A 19,518-nucleotide genomic window follows, 5' to 3' on the forward strand; every position below is an offset into this window, starting at 1 on the left:
CAATAATTTTTTGTTTTAATGCAATCATAGATGGCGAATAAATGAAAATTTATATTTATGAATGCAACGAAAGATCTTTGTATCTTTAATTTTTTTGAACGAATATTTTTAAATACAATCTATTTTTTCTTATGACAGATTCATACGCATTTCTGTGAGAGCATACGACAAACGTATCGCTTCTATAGTTTATATGTTTGAATAGATTGGCTTGAAATTTATAACAGAAATTAAGATACACGTCACGAAAATCCACGAGTAATATCAATTCGATCCGTATAGATTCACATTATAAAAAAAAAAAATATATTAAAAATAGTGCTAGGCATAATAATGAATTTTTTATTCAAGCAATTAATAATGCCGGATGGATTAAAAATTTAAATTTATTTTCGTCCATTAATATTTCTATTAAAATTTTTAATATAATATATTTCTATGCATGCAAATTCATACGCCATTCAGTATATAGAGTCTAAATGGTTATACGGTTTAAATGGTCGAGCAGATGTACTGAAAGTTTAAATCAAAAATCAAATTACTCGTAACGAGGATTCACGAGTAATTCTAGTTCGATCTAACTTACAATTTTCTAAAAGGGTATTATGTATGTAAAAGAAAAAAAAACAGAAAAAAAACAAAAAGAAAAACAAAAAAAACAAAAAAAAACAAAAAAACAAAGAAAAAGAAAATAAAAACTTTTGTAAAAAACCGCGCATAACAATACAAATTTTATACGAGAATTAAATGAAATAATAATAGGTCTTGCTCGTTGCAAACAAAAAAATTAGACTATAAGTGTGTGTGCGCCTGTTTTTTTCTTTTTTTTTTTTTTTCATTTTCTTTTTTCCCCTCATCGTCGACAATTCAAATCGTTTTGTTGTCATCAAGTTGGGATCATTTGGGATCGTTAAAATCGCGAGAAATGATATAAGTGGAAAATGGAAGGGCGTTAACGGACCCAGAATGAATTTGAAGTTCCGCAGGTCATACCAATGCGATGGATATTCTGTTCATAGTAGTCCATGGGCCGGGCCGCGCCGCGTGCGCAAAATCTAATGGTTAACCGCGATTTCGTGTCACTCCTCGAGGGCGTACTTCCTGGCACGGTGACTTTGCTCCGATGGTCCATTAAAGCACCGAGGAAGCGGTATGGTCGTCGTGAACCGCAAAACCGTGCTATCTGCAGAAATGCTTCCACTTCTCTCGCTTATACACTGTGTCCCGAACTCTCAAGCCGACTTATCTTGAGCGGTCATTACGAAAAATATTTGAGAGAGAAAGGGAAAGAGAGAAAGAGAAAGAATACTTCTCTCTGGCTTTGGGAAGAAAGGACGATCGAGATCAATTAAGCGGATTTCCTCGTGGGTAACGTTTCCTCGAGATAAGCTCGACTACGTGGTACCGCTTGTAAAACGAAAAAGGATCGTGAAACAAGCACGGCTAGCTACGTTGGTGTTTGCGAGCTCCCTTCGGCTTCTGTTTTCCTTTCTTTCGTTACAATGAAATTGGCAAATAATTGCGAAAAACAAAAGAGAAGGGATGGGAGACGGTGAGATAGAGAGAAAGAGAGATAGAAATAGAAAGAGGGAAAGAGAGAGAGAGAGAGAGAGAGAGAGAGAGAGAGAGAGATTAAATTCTTTTGGCTCCGACGACGCCCAAAGGCTTCTTCGAATCCTTTGAAAAAGAAAAAGAAATAAGAATGCAACCTAAGAATTTTTCCCGCCTCTTTTTATCTTAGCTATCAACTATACATATATATATATATATAAAGATTTCTATATTTAATACTAATAAACGAAGAAGAAACGAATACTAATATTTTTCGTAAAGATAGGAACGATAACGGCGAGGAAATGCGGATGAAACAAATTTGCATTCTAAATCGAGACGTCCTTAATAATGAACCCAGAGGAATTCGAATGTAAATTCAAATGTTAACGTAATTTAATCGCTATGCCCTGTCTACACGAAGGAAGGAAACTTCATCTTGTACGAGCTAAACATACTTCGTCTCCCGTGGAGCCTTTTTAATAGCACAAAAAAGTGACCCTCTCTAAAACCCCTACACCTGATGGACGTACTCCGCTTAAAGTCGAATTAGAAAATCTCCTATATGTAGGGATCACCTGTGTCGGAACCTGTTCTCCTGTATCCCTCGAAATAGTTTGCCCATTGAAAGTCGGTCCCTTAAAATCGAGTCCCTTCTGCCACCATTCCATTCGTGAGTGTTCTCCCCCTTCCTTCGTTCCTTCACATTTGGATCCCTCTAACAAAGTAGGTAGAGATCTCAAATCCTATAGTGTTCCCAAGGGATAAGTCGCAACAGGATCACATAAGAGACATAACAGTCTGTTGCTCGTCGATGTTCCTTTTAACCTTAAATTTTTCTAGAGGAACAAATCATTCTAATATAGTTTTTTTTTTTTTTTTTTTTTTCTTTAATTCTTCATTTACTCGAAATCATAGGAATACTGTTTTCCATTATATATATATATATAATATAATAATGTTCGTTTGAAATTGCAACACGATAAGAGAAGAAAGAGCTTTGTTAGTTATTACTTGTTTGGAGAACGTGACGTATCTTTTTTACTTACGTTAATTCTAATATATTGAGACAAAGTAATATTTCAAGGATACTTCTCTAGTCGAACCTTATCCCCTTTATTCGAGTCATGGCACGCTTACATATATAGGTATAAATCGTGTCTATATATATCTATGTGCGTGTGTGTATGCACATACACAAATATATATACATTTCGTCTATGAGCAAAAGCTTCGTCACGAGAAACGTGTCCAATTTTTCGGCCAACAACCCTCCCACATATTTTTATGTTCTTTTATATTCGGTGCCGAAGGTTAAATCCAAGGCAAAGCATATTACCCTTGAAAGGAGCTACGGTTTCTGATCGATGTTGAGCATCTCACAAGAATCTATATATATATATACCTTGCTTTCTTCTCTTTTTCAACAATATATGCGCTACCTCTCGTTATTAAAATTCTAACTAGATTTAAATATTAAATACAAAGTTTTATCGCTTAAATTTAGAATTTTTATTTAGGCTAATAATGCGCGTTTATGTATTTAAATTTTTTCTTTCTTTTTTTGTTTCCATTTATTATCACAATAACCTTATCATAAATATGTCATAATAAATAATCATAAATTTCATAAATGATAATGATTTTAGGTGAGGGAGAGAAAGAGAGGGAGAGGGAGGGAGAGATGGGGAGGGGGTTGAGGCATTTTGTAGGAAGAAAAATCCATCGATAAGAAATTGGAAGCCACGACATATTTTGTCGTATTTTTCTCAACTCGCATTGATTTTATTTCGGTTATCTAGAAAGTTTTCGTTTCCGAACAAAAGTCCCACGAGGCAAGCTTGTGCTTTCTCTCTCGAATTTTTTTTCCTTCTACCGTACAACAATATGTTAGTTTCTACAAACAGGAAGACGATCTTCCGTTATTTACGTTGGACGTGTTCGCGTGCTTACAGATCGTTCTAACGCTTGGATTAGTTAGTTACCTTACATTATTGTAAGCGCAACTGTCTGTGATTTATCACTTATAGAATTCTCTACAGTGAAGTTTGATTAAAACGATCTTAGGATAGTCTGTGTAACTATGGCTATATTTTAGTATTAATCGAAGAGGTCAACAACCTTGCGATTTAAACCAGCTTTGCACTATAACTTCACCTCTGACACATGACACTGAATGATCATCGAGCTATTAAAACAAATCGGTCGGAAACGATTTTATTCCAAAACTGTTTCCAAAGGTGTATATATATATATATATATATATATATATATATATATGTACGTATTTGTAAATACATAATTTTGTATTTACATGATACATTTAACAGGAGAAAAATCAGGTCAGAATTGGTCTATAAACAAATTAGGAAAATAAATGACGATAGAATGGAGTGAGTTAGAATTTAATTAGGGAAAGAGTTTTTGTTTGTTAGAATCTCTAGTAGGGAATATGTTTTTTTTCTTGTATTTCTTTTCTCTCTTTTTTTTTTATTATTTTTTTTTCTTTTTTGCCAACGATGACGAGAAACGGTGTAGGAAAATTTGGCGGACATTTCGCGAGTTAAAGTATCTCTCGGGACGAAGGAAGGATCTTTTATCTCGACTGGTCCTAAAGAAGAAGACGACCGATGGGGGAGTATCAGAGAGAGAGAGAGAGAGAGAAAGACAGTAGTAGAAAACACAGAGGGGTTCAGAAGGAAAGAGAAAAGAAGAGAGAACGGCGGCGGCACGAAATTTCACTTAGGCTCTTGTCGGGGGGTTGACTCGGGGGTAAGAGGGGTGTGAGTCACTCGTGGGTATTTCAAGATCGTAGCGAGCTCTCGTCCTCTTCCAACGTACGTTGTGTGGGTTACTATCTGTGTATATATGTATTACCCGTAGCCTTTCTCTCGTATATTTTGATGGTTTATTCTGACTCGCGTTCTGGAGTAGAAAGAGTAAAGAAGAAAAAAAGTAATAGAAGAAGAAAGAGAAGAAGAGAGTCCACGGAAGGATACCTTTTCGGAGTGGGGGAGAAGAGATGGTAAAAACGAAGCTGCTGGCAAGAAACCGCGCTTTAATGGACGAAACGAGTTTCCAGCCACACGGAGCGATATCGTTTCCGCCTTATTTTTCTACCCCGATCTCGAACATCCCTTCGTATCCTTTCCACTCATTTCATCGAGTCTACGTTAAAACAACATCCCCCGATCGTGGCCAACCGTTTCCACGCCGTGTAACTCATTTGTTCCTTTATATTCTTTTACGTGTACGATGTATTTAATGAGTTTCCAAGATTGGGACTGAAATAAAGCACGGATAAAGGCCGATTATTCCACAACATTTTTATCCTTACCCAGAATCGTTATACGTATAACAATATGATAGATAATTTTAATGTTCTTTGATCTATCCCTTGGAAACTATCTCCTTTTTTCATTTATTTTCTTTTTATTTTTTTTCCTTTTTCTTTTTTTGTAATTTTACTTCTTTAGAATCTTTATTTTTGAGGCAAAAGTACTATTTCAATTAAACGAGGAAAGAGAATCGATATAATTTTCATTATGAGACTACATATAGTATACATATATATATATATATATATATATCATTTACATAAAAGAACGAAGAAAAGAATTTCTATGAGAACATTCTTGGAAATGTTGTATTTATATAGGTGCTTATAACGAACTATACGTATACGTTGATTTACATACGCATTTACAATATTATTCGTGAAATTTAATAAAAGAAAAAAAAATATTTAACAGCGAATATGTAATACAATTCAAATGGTATTTTCTATCGGCGTTGATAATGATAATAATTTATCATTACAACGCTTTATAATGGAAATGTAAAAAGTGTGACCGGGAAATGAACAGAGAATGAGCAAGAGATAAGGGCAAAAAAATTATAATAATAATAATAACAAAATAAAAAAAAAGAAACAAACAAATAAAAAAAAAAAATATAAAGAACGAGATAAAGGGAATTTTTTCTCGTGCGACGGAAGAAGCAACCCGGTAACAGTGTTTGAAAGAGTTAAACTTTATCGCGACCACAGAGAGACAGAGAGATAGACAGAGAGATAGACAGAGAAAGAGAGAGAGAGAGAGAGAGAGAGAGAGAGAGAGAGAGTGAGGAAGGGAGTGAGAGTGAGTGAGAGAGTGGCAGAAAGAGAAAAAGACAGAGAGAAAGAGATACTCCGAGAGGAGAGTAAAACGAAACGGAAAGAATGCCCTGAGGATGAGAGTTCGTTTCGACTCTCGTAGTCGACTCACTTTGTTCCAATTATCGTGGCGCTTCCTCGAGCTAGTCGGGCTTGCCCACTGATGTGATGTGACCTTTTCCCGCTTCCGGTTAACCGCACGGGTAAAAACGTTTATTCTTACCTTCGCTAACGTAATTTTCCTCTAACTTCTTTTTCCATCGATCTTGATATACCTACTAGTTCCTTCTCTCTCTCTTTCGTGCGTGCGCGTGCGCGTGCTCGCGTTAATAAAGATCTCGCGATACGTAATAACGACAAAGAATGTGGTCTGTTTATTTCCGATATGACGACATTGTCAGATCGCAGGTCGACAAATCTGAACCAGTTAACGGGACAAATTAAATTACGGGAGCGTTGAGAACGCAGCTGCGTGCGATGGATTTCTACGATGATGATCGACGTTGCTCATTAAGGTAAGGTACTGACTTATCGTACGCTTGCTATCGTACGTATAATCTGATAGATAGATATAACTCGTTATTGGATATAGATATTTTATTTATTTCGTTTATTTTGATAAACTCGGAATGAAAACATTGATAACAGTAACATATACTTATAAAAAAACATTTTATAAACGATTAAACGTATTCCTCAATCAGTTTCGTAGAGAGTGAGGAAAGAAAAAAAAATCAAAGACCGGGACAATTTAGGGCTGGGAACTTTAGCAATGGTAAAGTATAGGTAGGTACCTAGTACCGCCGACAATTATCTCGACACGCATCAAGGAGAATCCGTCGGAGGGTGGCACGAAAGGGCGTTTCGTTCGTCGCCCGTGCCGTAATCGTTTCGCTCAAGCTCGAGAAACATCTTTCGAGGAGGGGAGAGGTGCTTTCGAGCGAGCGTTTCGCAAGCTGGGAAAGGGATTGTTGTTTCAAAACCCCTAGGGCACATAGACGGACGAAAGAGAGAGAGAGAGAGAGAGAGAGAGAGAAGGAGAAAGAGAGGGTTGCTGGCTTTGAGAAGATCGCTGAAACAGAGATGGATAGATAGATAGCTAAAGAGAAAGAGAGAGAGAGAGAGAGAGAGAGAGAGAGAGAAAGGGAAAGAGAGAGAAGGTAGAGGTGAACGGCTCTGATGGTACGAAGTCGCCTTGAGCCAGATGGATCGGCGATCGTTTGTCGTTCTTAACGCCAGCGGGGCTCAACGCCGGCGTTGATATTCACCGACTGATGCCAGAAAAATTACCCGATTAGTTGGTAACCCCGCAACAGCTCTTCGTTCCTTCTTCTCACCCTCTCTTTCTATCTCCTTCTCTTTTTCTCTCTTTTCTCTCTCTCTCTCTCTCTCTCTCTCTCTCTCTCTCTCTCTCTTTTAGTTTCCTTCCATCTCGTTCGTTCTATCGCAAACGCGCTTGCCTCATCTTTCTTAACGGCTGCGACGCAACCGTTTCAAAGTTTCCTCTCACCTCGTTCGACCGCGAAGGTTTCTCGTTCATTCTGGCACACTTCTCGACTCCTTCTAGAGGTGGATTCCCTTTCGCATAGGCACCCTATAGAACCTCTACCAGTTCTCGTCGAACTCCGAGATGCTCGGCTCTAATTCGCTCCCATCAATTAGGATTTTCCGCGGCGAGAGAAATTAGGCGAAACCGGCTAAACCACCCCTGCCCCTCCCCAACCTCTTCCCTACGCCTCACCCCTATTCCATCCAACCCCGCACGTGGTTTACGTGGGATAGCGATTTGTTTTGCGAACCCTTTTAGTTGGTGTTACCGTGAATAACTAATATCGCGGTTCGTTCGTCCCTTTTGAAATATTTTCTAACCTACCGACTACGTATTTTCATTATGGAGTTAATTCGAACGATTAAGATTGTATAATAATATTGTTAAGGTATATTTAAAATGATTTTATATTCAATAAAAAATTATTTCTCAGGGTTAAAAAGTTTCTCGTTTAACGTTCCTGAATAGCTTTAACGTTCAACGTGGGGATCTTGCCTTGTAAGATTAAACTTTGCTTCTATTAGTTTCGTCTCGCGATTCGATCCGTCGTTCTTGCCGACCTCGATTTTAACTCCGGCATGGAGTTAGTCGCAGGAGAAACATGAGCGCACAACGAACCGATGCGAATGTGGAACAGCTTACGTACGGCGAACAATAAAACGTCTATGCGTTACGAATGTAAAAATTCTCGTGTACATAAGCAAGAGTTAAGAGAAATAGCACCGTCAGTTACGAGATACGTGCGACATATTGTGTTTTATAGACCTTGCCGAGACATAATCGGTAAGAATAATTAATAAGAAAAAAAGAAAAAACAAGAAAGAACATATTTCTTTTTTTTTCTTATTATCATTCAATATCAGATGAAAATTATGATAATAAATATTTTCGCAGTAATTGCAAATAGCGTTTAATGTGGTTATGAAAAATATATAGATATAGAGTATACGGTTGGTCCTTGCATAACACTTCTATATGTCCCTTCTTACATGAATTCCTGTTATACGAGTTACGTAGGTTATAAAATTTCCATATCATTGTATTTTCCCCCTTTTGAACGATGCAACTTTGTCCTGGGACATATGCCTCTATCATTAAAAACAACGGAAATATTTAAAGCGGTCAAGTTGGATGGGACACCTGTATACCCTGTTATACCTCTTAAGTCCTTTTCTTCATAGTATTATACAAATTATGTTATATTCGGTGTCGTTTCATACGAACCACTTGTTATACGAGAATCTAATGTATTAAATATTACTCGTTGCAATCATTAACGATTAATTTATATAAAATTAGATTTAATCGAATTCAATCGATCCGAGGAAAAAAATTAAAAAATTCTATTTAAATTATATCAAATAATACAGAGGATTTTTAAGCCGTCATTTATTCTACGTTCTACGAAGTAATAGAAATTTATAAAAGAAAAAAAAAAGAAGGAAGAAGAAAAAAAACTGGATTTCCTCTAACTGATAGAAGAACTATTGCGAAATTCAAAAGTCATCTTTTCAACGTAGAAGCGATGAGACAAGACTGACGGAACTAGAGAAAGGTTGGAAAAGGGCGCGGAGTATCTAGTATGTAGCCCTTACTCTGCTCGACGTGGATACGAGCAACGCTCGTTCTTGATAATGTAACAGACAGCACGTTCGAGGGTGCCTGCCGCTCGAAAGGAAAACGAGCAAGGAAGCCAGTGTAAGGGAGAGCGAGAGGGTAGAACGGTAAGAGTGGCTTAGGGGCCTCTTAATAATTCGGCTGCACTGAAGTGCCACGTATGAAGCCGGTTGGTCCTCCTCTTTATATACATATAGCTTTGCACACTTAGCGGTCGTACAAGCTTAACGCTGAGAAGAGACGATGCTTCGAGATGGGCAAGAGGAGAAAGAAGAGAGAGGAAGAGAAGAGGAAGCTTCTCTCGAAAAAGGATGTAAATTCGCTCCATGGCTGCTGTGCCGCTACAAGACTTTTATCGCGTAGAAACATTTACCGCGAGGCGTGCGGCATTTGCATGCAAACGCGATCGCGTCCCATCTTCCGGCCCTCCCTCGACCACCCACCGCCTATTTTCTTCGCACGGGAGGTCAACATTTACATGCTCGTTGCTATCCATTTCCTCTCTCTCTCTCTCTCTTGAGTCGATCTCTGTCTCCCCTGTCTATACTTACGTATGTATAAGTATACATGACTCTCTTATATTCCTCTTTCTTTTATCGTGTTTCGTACTCTCTCTTTTTCTTTCTCTCTCTCTCTCTCTCTCCCTCTCTCTCTCTCTCTCTCCCTCTCTCTCTCTCTCTCTTTCAGTCTTTCTGAGTAGGAAGACACGTCGAATTCGACTCTAGAAGAGAACGAAACCACTAGGACACGAAGAAGTAGGAATAATGTCGAAAAACTCTCGATTCCCTGTGCGATAAAAGAGAAAGAGAGAGAGAGAGAGAGAGAAAGATAGAAGGAGAGAAAAGGTATCGAGTGATTCCCGTTTTTTTTCGTAGGCCAGGACCCCTCTCTCTCTCTCTCTCTCTCTCTTTCTCACCCCCTTCTCTCTTTCTTTCTTTTCTTTTATTTCGTCCCTCTCGTACGTGGCGATTCGTAGACATATCAACAGGTTTTGGGATACCTTCCGGTGGCATTTGTTCGGCACATATGATCGGTAGAGAGTCTGGGGCCGGATGACGCGGGCCGATTTATTCCCTTGGATTTATAAACGCCCATCCGTCGTCAGAGATATAAAGTCGTGCATCGTTGTTCTCGCAAAGCTGACTTTTACGAGCCAGTCACGGTAGTTTTGTTGAGTAAAATTTTTCATAGTAAATATCTACGCATATATATACATACATATTTGTAATATATATATATATATATACATATATATCTGTAGGTATATCTTAACGCGTATAGGTTATCGAGTCACGTGCGGATTAATTTCTTTTTTGGGGGGAGGAGAAAAAGAAAGAACAAAAATTACAAAACAAATATAGAAAATAAAAAAGGAAAGATGAAAAAAAAAACATCGAAAATTTCTCTCGTGTGTCGAGAAAATTAAAGACAAAAGGGAGAAAAATAGAAAACGTGGTCGGGACGTTAGAGAAACAGAGGCTTCGTCGTTGACGTATTAGAGGACGAAGTGGAACTCAGTCTAGCGCAAAGAGAGAAGATCTCTCCTCCATCTCCGTCTCCGCCTTCTTCTTTACCCTCTAGCTTGTTCCAATACCGTGCTCTGGTTGGATATGCATAGCACCGCGGTCATTTGTAACGTTGAACCCCCTCTGGCGCATCTAAGCGAGCTTTTCGCAACGGTGACCCTACTACTCTCTTCTCTTCTCTTCTTCCCATTTAACTTCCTCCTACGGTGAACGGTGGCATCGTGTTCTTCTCTCTCTCTCTCTCTCTCTCTCTCTCTCTATTTTTCTCTTTTTCTTTCTTTTTCTCTCTCTCGACGACGAAGCATGGCGTTACGTGAGAAAAAGAGAGAGAAAGAAGGAAAGAGAGAGAGAGAGAGAGGGAGAGAGAAAGAGCGACGTATCAGCCGCCGGCAGTCATCCGGCGGCTCGCAAAACCTTCCTGACACGACGTGACTCGCGACGAAGGAGCCTCTCTGCCAGTGGGAAACGGAAAGAAGGGAGCGGAAAACGAACGCGAGAACGAAGGGAAGATGAGATAGAACGGAGAAGCCGTTCGTTCCGATCCTCACGAACTCTCTCTTTCTCTCTCTCTTTCTACTTCTTTATTTCTCCCTCTCTCTCTCTCTTTCATTCTTTCCTTCTTTCTCTTACATGTCCCGAAGAAAGAATTTAACGGTCTTCTTCTTTTCTCTCCTATCGTGCTTCACTCTCTCTTCCTTCCTCCTCCCATCCTCTTCCTCCCTTCCTCCCCACCAACTGCTTTTTCACTTTCTTTTATATCCGCTAGACACGTCGGAGAAAAAGTATTCAGCGAAGATAACGAAGCTGACAGATACGATGCTTCCGTTTCTCTCTCTCTCTCGTTCTCTCTCTCTCTCTCTCTCTCTTTGTCTCTCTTGATATTCTTTTTTTCAATAAGGAAAAAAAATTCGTCCACCCGTCCGTCTTAATCCATAATCATTGGGGACAAGATCGAACGGACGTAGATTATCTCATTTAGTCGGATTAATTAGTAAAGTGGGTTATCCAAAGACAGAAGCAGGTTTCACGATATGTTAGAGAAAGAGGAGTAGATAAAGAGGGATCGGGTGGAGGAGGGGTGAGTAGGGAGTCGAGGAAGATGAAGTAGGAGAATGAGGATAAGGGGTGGAGAAGATCGAAGGGCAGGTTGAATATTCGCTGACCCGTGCTAGCCATTGCGTTTGATGGAGCGAACGTTGGTAGGTCGTTGAAATCGAAGGGTGTAATGGGAGGGGGGTGAGAGGTAGAGAGAGAGAGAGAGAGAGAGAGAGAGAGAGGGGAATACAGGAAACCGTTCGAGGTCGAAGGCTACGTCGAACCCTGGTGAATCATTACGATAATCCCTGTTGGCCCGTTTTTGCTACTATTTGGATTTTTTTTTTCTTTTTCGAGCGGACCGTATCGGTGAAGATTTTGGTATTAAGCTTTGGCATTTCTTTGCATGTATGTATGTATGTATATATGTATGTATGTATGTATGTATACGTAAAAAAATCTGCGATCACAGAAAAAAAATATTTTGTGATAAAGTTTCTTAAATTTCGTTATACATGAAGCTTCTTAATGAAAATTAAATTTTGATAATTGATTTTAAGAAAAATAATATTTGAACACGACTGATATCGTTATGTTGAGTTACAAGGATTATGTGAGAAAAATGAGAAATGTAGAGATTTTCTTTGCAGATTTTGTTAAGTACCGTCAGGTGAAAATAAATGTTTTCTCGAATACACCATGTCGAAGAGAATCGTTATTAAAATATTAAATTTTGATTGTTTTTATTAAATTTTACTGTTTAACATCGTGATATTATTTCTTGATTTAATAATATTAGTTAGTATATATAGATAACAATTCTAATTAAATAGAAATAATCAGAATTTCGCAACAAAAAAAAAAAAAAAAGAAAGAAAGAAAGACCTTTGGTATACTTAAACTGAATCTTAAAGTTCGCTAAATCTTTCGACAAGGACTCCTTATCGAAGTTACTTTATCGTCTCGAGTATTGTTCGAGCGTTCGCATAATTCGTATACAATTTCGCAAGTTATAGTATGGCTCGTGTAAACGACAAAGTACTCATACATATTCCGCTTTGTCGTAAAAGTATCGATGCACACTCTTTCCGGAACTTATTTCTCTTGGTAAGTTGCCAGCTCGTGGTAGTCTCTTTCGTTACTCGTAAAATTTGAAATATGTAGAAGCGCGATAGTGCAATATCACCATGATCAAGCGCGTACGTACGAAGAGCTGTATTTGTGGCTTACGAATTGAACGATTCGGAAATGTAACGCGTTTTATTCCGGCATTTTGGTATCGATCGGAGTTAACTGACGGTATTCGTTGGTACGATTTAACTCGAGTATGAGTACAGTCGAGAATAATTCATACGTTGATATCCATTGATAGGTAATATTTCTCCATTGGATAAATTCGATAGTTTTTGGAATTTTCTCGTTTTTTCTTTTTTTTTTTTCCTTTTCCTTCGAACGATCGTTTATTTTACGCGTGGACTTTAAAAGGACATTCAGCTCAAAAGTGGTATTCCGTGAAAGGATACGTAAGTTCTCAGAATAGATACTCGAACGCGCCTTTTACTCGTCGATGATATCGATTTCCCATTATGGTTGGAGAGCACGTTCGGCAAATCATTCGATTGATCCTCGAGGCACACACATTTGTCGCTAGAGAAGGAAAGAAAGAAGTTCACTTTTGCGAGGCTGTCACTTCCTGCGTTTCGAAAGCTCTCTCTCTCTCTCTCTCTCTCTCTCTCTCTCTCTCTCTCGCTCTCTCGAAAGCTTTGAGATTCGTTCGGTCTTATGAGCTTCTGAAAAATGTTCCCTCGTTTCGTGTAAATCCATTTCATCCATCCATTCATCTAACCGAAGCGTGTACGCGCGGTATATAGGCTCATAGACTCGACGAAAATCGATGAACCGCTCGCATTCGTGTTCGCTGTTCCGCCACTGGGAGCACTCAATTAATCCCATCGATACACCTACATACAACTTGTCACGAACACACGACTCTATAGTCCCGAGTATAAGAAGTACAAGGCCCGATCGACTAACTCACCCTTTTCCTTGCTAGGGCCAACCCTTCCTTCTATGTTCTTTAACATCGCTGACTCACGTGACTTATAAAAAGTTTTTTTCTCCTTTACTCTTTTTTACTTCTTTTCTTTTTGCTTCTTTTTTTTCTTCCTCTTTTCTTCCTTCTTACAACCGTACCTATACCGCAACTTTTCCAAGCGGACTCGAACAACTCGAACTCTTTTTTTGCCTGGTATATAAAAACAATTTATTTCACAATCCTTCCACGTTGGCATTCGTAACGTTCATAACCTGTTTATCACAGATCTCGGTCTTATACATTCACAAATCATAAATTTAATAGGGCACAGGCAGAACTATTTTCATTCTAAACATCGTCGTTACGTTTTACGCAATATACCCATGAATTATATTTCTACGATATTCCAGAATGTTTACGTATCCACAAGAAAATTAATGAAAACCATTTTGAATTCTATCAGATATCACATGGATAAATCTCTAAGATAGACCCGTTAAATTTGTTGTGTTCATAAGAGCAAGGTTCGTGTGTAAGGGGTTAGTATAGAAGTGGGATAGGAAATTTCTATGTAATCGTTGGTATGTATCATTTAAACTTTCCGTCCTTTGGCCGACGCAGTAACCACCGGTCCATTTATCGATGTCATTGGTTGAGAATTACAATGAGAAAGTGTTTGTAATTGCTTTTCTCTCTTTCTCTCTCTCAACGATCAATCAACGAGTAAGAGAAACGAAGGATTTACATCCATTCGAACGACAAAAGTGAAATATTTTCCTAATGTAGAAGGAGTAGAATGGTAAATAGAGCTAAAAGAAGGAGTTGAAGAAGGGAGAAAGGGATAGGAGGAGGGGGAAAAGAAATGTAGACTGACGGATGGCGGTGGGTCTTTATCTCGCGAAGGATGCGGTCTTTATCAGGGTTGGAAAATACGTTAGCCAATGGGTATCCTGGCGAGATTAGGGTGTCGAGAAACGTTAAGTTCGGTTTAGTTCAGGCATTTGGCCGGTGTAGATAAAGCGGAACGAACTATTTTCCGCTGCGAGAACGCTGATTCGTAGAGTTCCTGAGCTTCGTCGATTTTGAAACTTCACCAAGTTCGTTTGAATTTAACTGATAATAGGTAAGGCGCGAAAAATGTAAGACAAAGAAAGGAGAGAGAGATAGATGGATAGAGAGAGAGAGAGAGAGAGAAAGGTAAAAAAAATTTGGGCTCATCGAACTGGTTAAAAATGACGGCCGTCACCGATAAGTAACACCTTTTGACGATCGCAGCTTAAGGAGTTTAAAAATATCGTAGAAATTTTCGCAGTAAGTCTGAAAACTTTACTGATCCTTCTTAGTATCCCTTGGACAAAACTTTTAGGATTCTATTGAAATAGATTCGAAATGTTTTGGAATGCCGGCGAAAGCTTTCTCTCTCTCTCTCTTTCTCTCCCTCTCTCTCTCTCATATATTTTTAGAGATTAATGAGAATACATACATACATACATACATACATATATATATTTGTATAATGCGTGCAATAATTTTAAATGTGTTTAAATGGTCGCATTACCTTAAGATACGAACTATCTCTCGAGTTTCTTCTTGGAATCCTGTGAATTAAATACAAAGTTGATAAAGCTGAAAATATGTTTGGACTTTCCATTGTGAAATACTACGTAAAGACGAAAAGGGTAGGTTGCGAGAAGAGAATGGCAAAGCATTCCGATCCTTCGGAGTGTCTTTCATCATAGCATGCCACATCATAGTACAAACTGCAGTCAACGTAGACTAATAGTACGTTCTAACAGGTATATGCGCATCTTCAAAATGCAACTATGAATTCTTGTCAACGTTTGTTCAAACTAGCGAAAATCGTCAGAATTGAAATATTTATGATAAATGATATATATATATTATTTATTTTTTATAGTAAATAGTAATAAGGTTGAATCGTTAATTAAATCTTTTTTTTGTTTCTTCTTTCCACTTCGTTTATTTATTATAAGAGAAATTGTAAAAAAGTAAATCGAACATATATATATATATATATATATATATATATATATATATATATATATATATAGTTCACGTTTGCGTACATGGTAAATGAAATTTCTCCTTGTATACCGTGGAAAATGAGAAGCACGACGCGTTGGGAATGGAAGATGCAGATCGGTTTGCGGATCAGATAGACCAGTAGATATGGTCTGGAATTCCTGAGAAGATAGGATGATATCCTATTGACAAAGGGAAAATCGAAACGAAAGAGAACCGTACCGTTAGCCTTTCTCGATTACGTAAGATCGTGCCTTTGAAATTCTCTCGTTTTATTATTCATTTTCCAGTATAGGATTAATGTAACGCGAGGAAATGCGAAAAAAAATGAAGAGAAAAGAAATAATATTTTAAGTCAAAGGCCTATCATTGATGTAAATCGTATTAATATGCACGTAAATAAAATTATCTTTGTTCTTTGAATCGATCGATATTTCAAATCTAGTTAGGTAAAGTCGAAGAACGAACGATATTAATGAGAACTTTTTTTTTATTGCAAATGAAATTCATGAATATATATATATATATATTTTATTTTTAAATAAAATTTTATTATTTAAATACCAATGAATATCAGGTGAATATGGTTTGCTATATAAAAAGAAAAATAGGAAGAAATAAGATATTATTTCGAGTTGAAATAATAATGTTAATTAACATAAGAAAAATAAGAAAGATATGATACTATTTTGAATTGGAATAATAACGTTGGCTGAATAAAAACGAATGATTTTAATTCCGATTGAAATAGGAATAAAAGTAAGCAGAAAGAGAGAGAGAGAGAGAGAGTAGAGGAATGGTTATAGTATAAAGTTGTAAGAAGCTGTAAGTACGTGATAGCAAGGTGACGGAGGATGGATGAAATGCCAGTCCCCAATGGCAGTGACGCGGAGCACGCTGCCGCAAAATGGATGACGTACAGGTGACAGGTGAAAAAAAATATGATATATTAGGGACCATTAGGCGAGGAGTACCATGGCTCGCTTCTACAACTCGGCCCTATAACGGAGGGCTAATGGCGCAAGGCGTTAGCGTTGCTTCTTCCAGGAGTGCTCGAGCGTACCTTCTCAAAGAGTATGTACAAAAAGGCTAACAAAAATGTTCTAGTTTAGCAAGAATTTCTAAGAAAATCATGCCGAATAGGCTCACCTTCGTTAGCAAAATCTTAGTTCTTTATTTATCTTTTCTATTTTTTGTTCTTTTTTTTTAATAAATATCACTTAAAAATCCTTAACCCATGATTTTCCTTTCAAAAAATTCTTAAGAAACTATCATATCAATCATAAAATAAAATAATTATTCAGTAAAAATATTCAATCTAAAAGTTTAATGAAAAATTAATGTAGTAAAAGTAATGTTAATCGAGTAGAAATAAATGAAAAAGATTTAATAAGAGACTACATTAAGTATTTGTACATACATTGTACATCTTATATTGTAAATTGAATTTATTATTATAATTTAATTTTCCAATAACACGGACATTTGAGTATTTAAAAATATCTTAATAACTTTTTAGAGTTAATTGATTAATGAACAAAATGAATAGAGTTTTTTGAAGTGCAATGAAAAAATGTTGTGAATTGAAATTTGTATATGTCGATTGAAATCCTCTGTTTGTACCATAGATGAGGAAAATCAATCGTAGCCATCGATAGGCTCTAAGTTATAATGGATACTCGAACGATGCTAACTCGAACACTAAATATGCAGGCAAATGCCATTGCCATTCGTAGAACGTAGCTTGTGTGCGACGATATCGCGACTCGACGGCAGACTTCGAAGCCTGCCAACGATGGACTAAATGAATTATGCAGGTCATTCGATGGATTATGATGCTCGAAGGATGAACGTTCTGACGCGCATTTACTACTGACTTATTGGCCGAAGGATATATTGAGCCGACATGCATGAGAATATCGACGCGAATCATGCCGTGATTTGAACGGTGCATTGATTAATTAGCTTTTGGTTAAGCATGATACGAATCTGTCTATCAAGATTTTATTAAAGGATACTTATTAATCGATGGGTCGTCAAATTGATATTGGTCCAATTAAAAGTATCTATCATTATTATTACTATTATTATTAGAGTTTAGATATCATAATTGAAAAGATTTATTTTCATGCTTATGAATCATAATGATATATTTATTATTATAAACACGTAAGGATAAATTATCATAAATACTATTATTAATAGCGTGTTTATTTTTTTAATAAAAATAAAATGCAATGTACGCTCAATTGCTCTTGATTATTTATAGTGTTAAATTTTCGGTATAACAGCTAAAAAGAATTGTATAAATAAATAACGACATATCTATCGATAAAGATTACTATAATCAGTATCATTTTCATTTATATCGTTTCAATATAGTTCATTGCAATATATAATTTTTATTAAATGTTATTCGTTGACTTTGGTATCAAGCGAAAACGATTTGAACTGATCATTAATATTCACAATTCAAAATAATAATTTACATTGTATCTAAATTAAACTCTTCTATATTAATGGTTTAATAATTTTAGCATTGTTAATTATCAATTAAAATACTTTTTACCTTAAACAATTATTTGTATTATTTAAAAATAATATCACAAGTCTATGACAATTGACTTATAATTAAAAAAATTTTTTTAATTCTTCACAAAACTACTTTAGATGAGTTAAATGTCGTTCATGTCTTTTACACTTTTAAATATAATTAAAAATGTCAAGAAGAATTTCTTATCGATGACATATTATCAGAATACACCTGTATAAAGTTTTTGGATTTTTCAGTAGTGTGAACAGCAGGTGATTCTAAAAGATCTTAGTAACATTCTTCAAGATAATACGTTTCCTTCCTTCCTACCATCCATCTAACCATCTATCTGGTAGTACCAACTCAAGTAGTACGATAGAAACCGTCTTTCTTTTTTTCAGACGCGGAAAGACGTCAGCGTGTTCCAAAAGCATTGTAGTTGGATGTTGTAGAAGAGTCGCCCCTATTGTCTAGGTAGAGACGCAAGAGGGTATCGGTTATACTACCTCTCAGAGAGCGCCGTTAATGCACGTAAGGGTGGCAACCTGGCGCCATCTTACTCCCGTAAACACTCGCACGTAAATTCGGCCTGAGTGCACGCCTCTTCGTACACCCGGAATGAGGTCCCGTTGGGTCGAGTGCCGATCTTACCAGAAGGTAAACAGTGTTTCTCAACCATGGCTCATTCTGATATATGAAAATGTATTTTACCTTTTAAAGAGGCTATAGATTGAAATCCAAAATTCTATTCTAATCATTTTAATATTTTATTAATCTTTACCGGTGTTACGTTATCTTTTATGAAATATTAGGTAATGTCTAAAGTTCTCGTTATTATAAGACAAATATGTCTGCATATATCTGTTAATAATTCATGTTATACGGATATCGGAGATTGTTGATACTAGAAATATTTAAAACAATTGCATCAACTTATCGAGCTGTTTCTTATGACTTAAACAAAAAAAAAAAAAAAAAAAAGAAGGAAAAAATGTCGATAGAATTTTATTGCGTGATTTGTTTTGGAAATGAAACATCAAATGAATTATTTTTGAAGTTAACTCTTTTTTTTTTTACATATAATAAAAAGAAAGAATTGATAAATGATAATCTGGTAAGAAAATATAATTTGACAGATAGAAATAAACTTCTAATAGAATTAATTTGTCACTAACGCGAAATTGCAGATATACTCGATTAAATATTCGATAGGAATTAAGTGAATCAAATTGAAATGTTCACTATGTATATTTTATATTCATATTTGGATTACTACTTATTCCAATCTAAGCAAAATTCACTTTAAGGTAAAAACATTGAGTCCCTGAAAGCATATAAAATTCATGTGGAACAGATTTTAATGGATTGCTCTGGAAATAAGGAATCATAAAGTTGCTCAAGAAATAATGAAATTATATGGATATTATTATCGAATAAAATTTTATTTTTCGTAAAAATATCAACAAATTGATTTTC

At 36.6% G+C, this 19,518-nt stretch overlaps 1 long non-coding RNA gene across 1 annotated transcript; it reads left to right on the plus strand.

Moving 5' to 3' along the window:
* The first annotated feature begins 16,125 nt into the window (after positions 1-16,125).
* LOC146872284 (uncharacterized) lies at positions 16,126-18,839 on the plus strand. Its single transcript, XR_014983528.1, has 3 exons — positions 16,126-16,583; positions 17,138-17,571; positions 18,444-18,839. It is a non-coding gene; the product is annotated as an uncharacterized LOC146872284 (long non-coding RNA).
* Positions 18,840-19,518: the final 679 nt, after the last annotated feature.

The sequence above is a fragment of the Vespa mandarinia genome, chromosome 23 (genome assembly GCF_050613455.1).
Source record: "Vespa mandarinia isolate Hongniang chromosome 23, ASM5061345v1, whole genome shotgun sequence".
Lineage (NCBI taxonomy): Eukaryota > Metazoa > Arthropoda > Insecta > Hymenoptera > Vespidae > Vespa > Vespa mandarinia.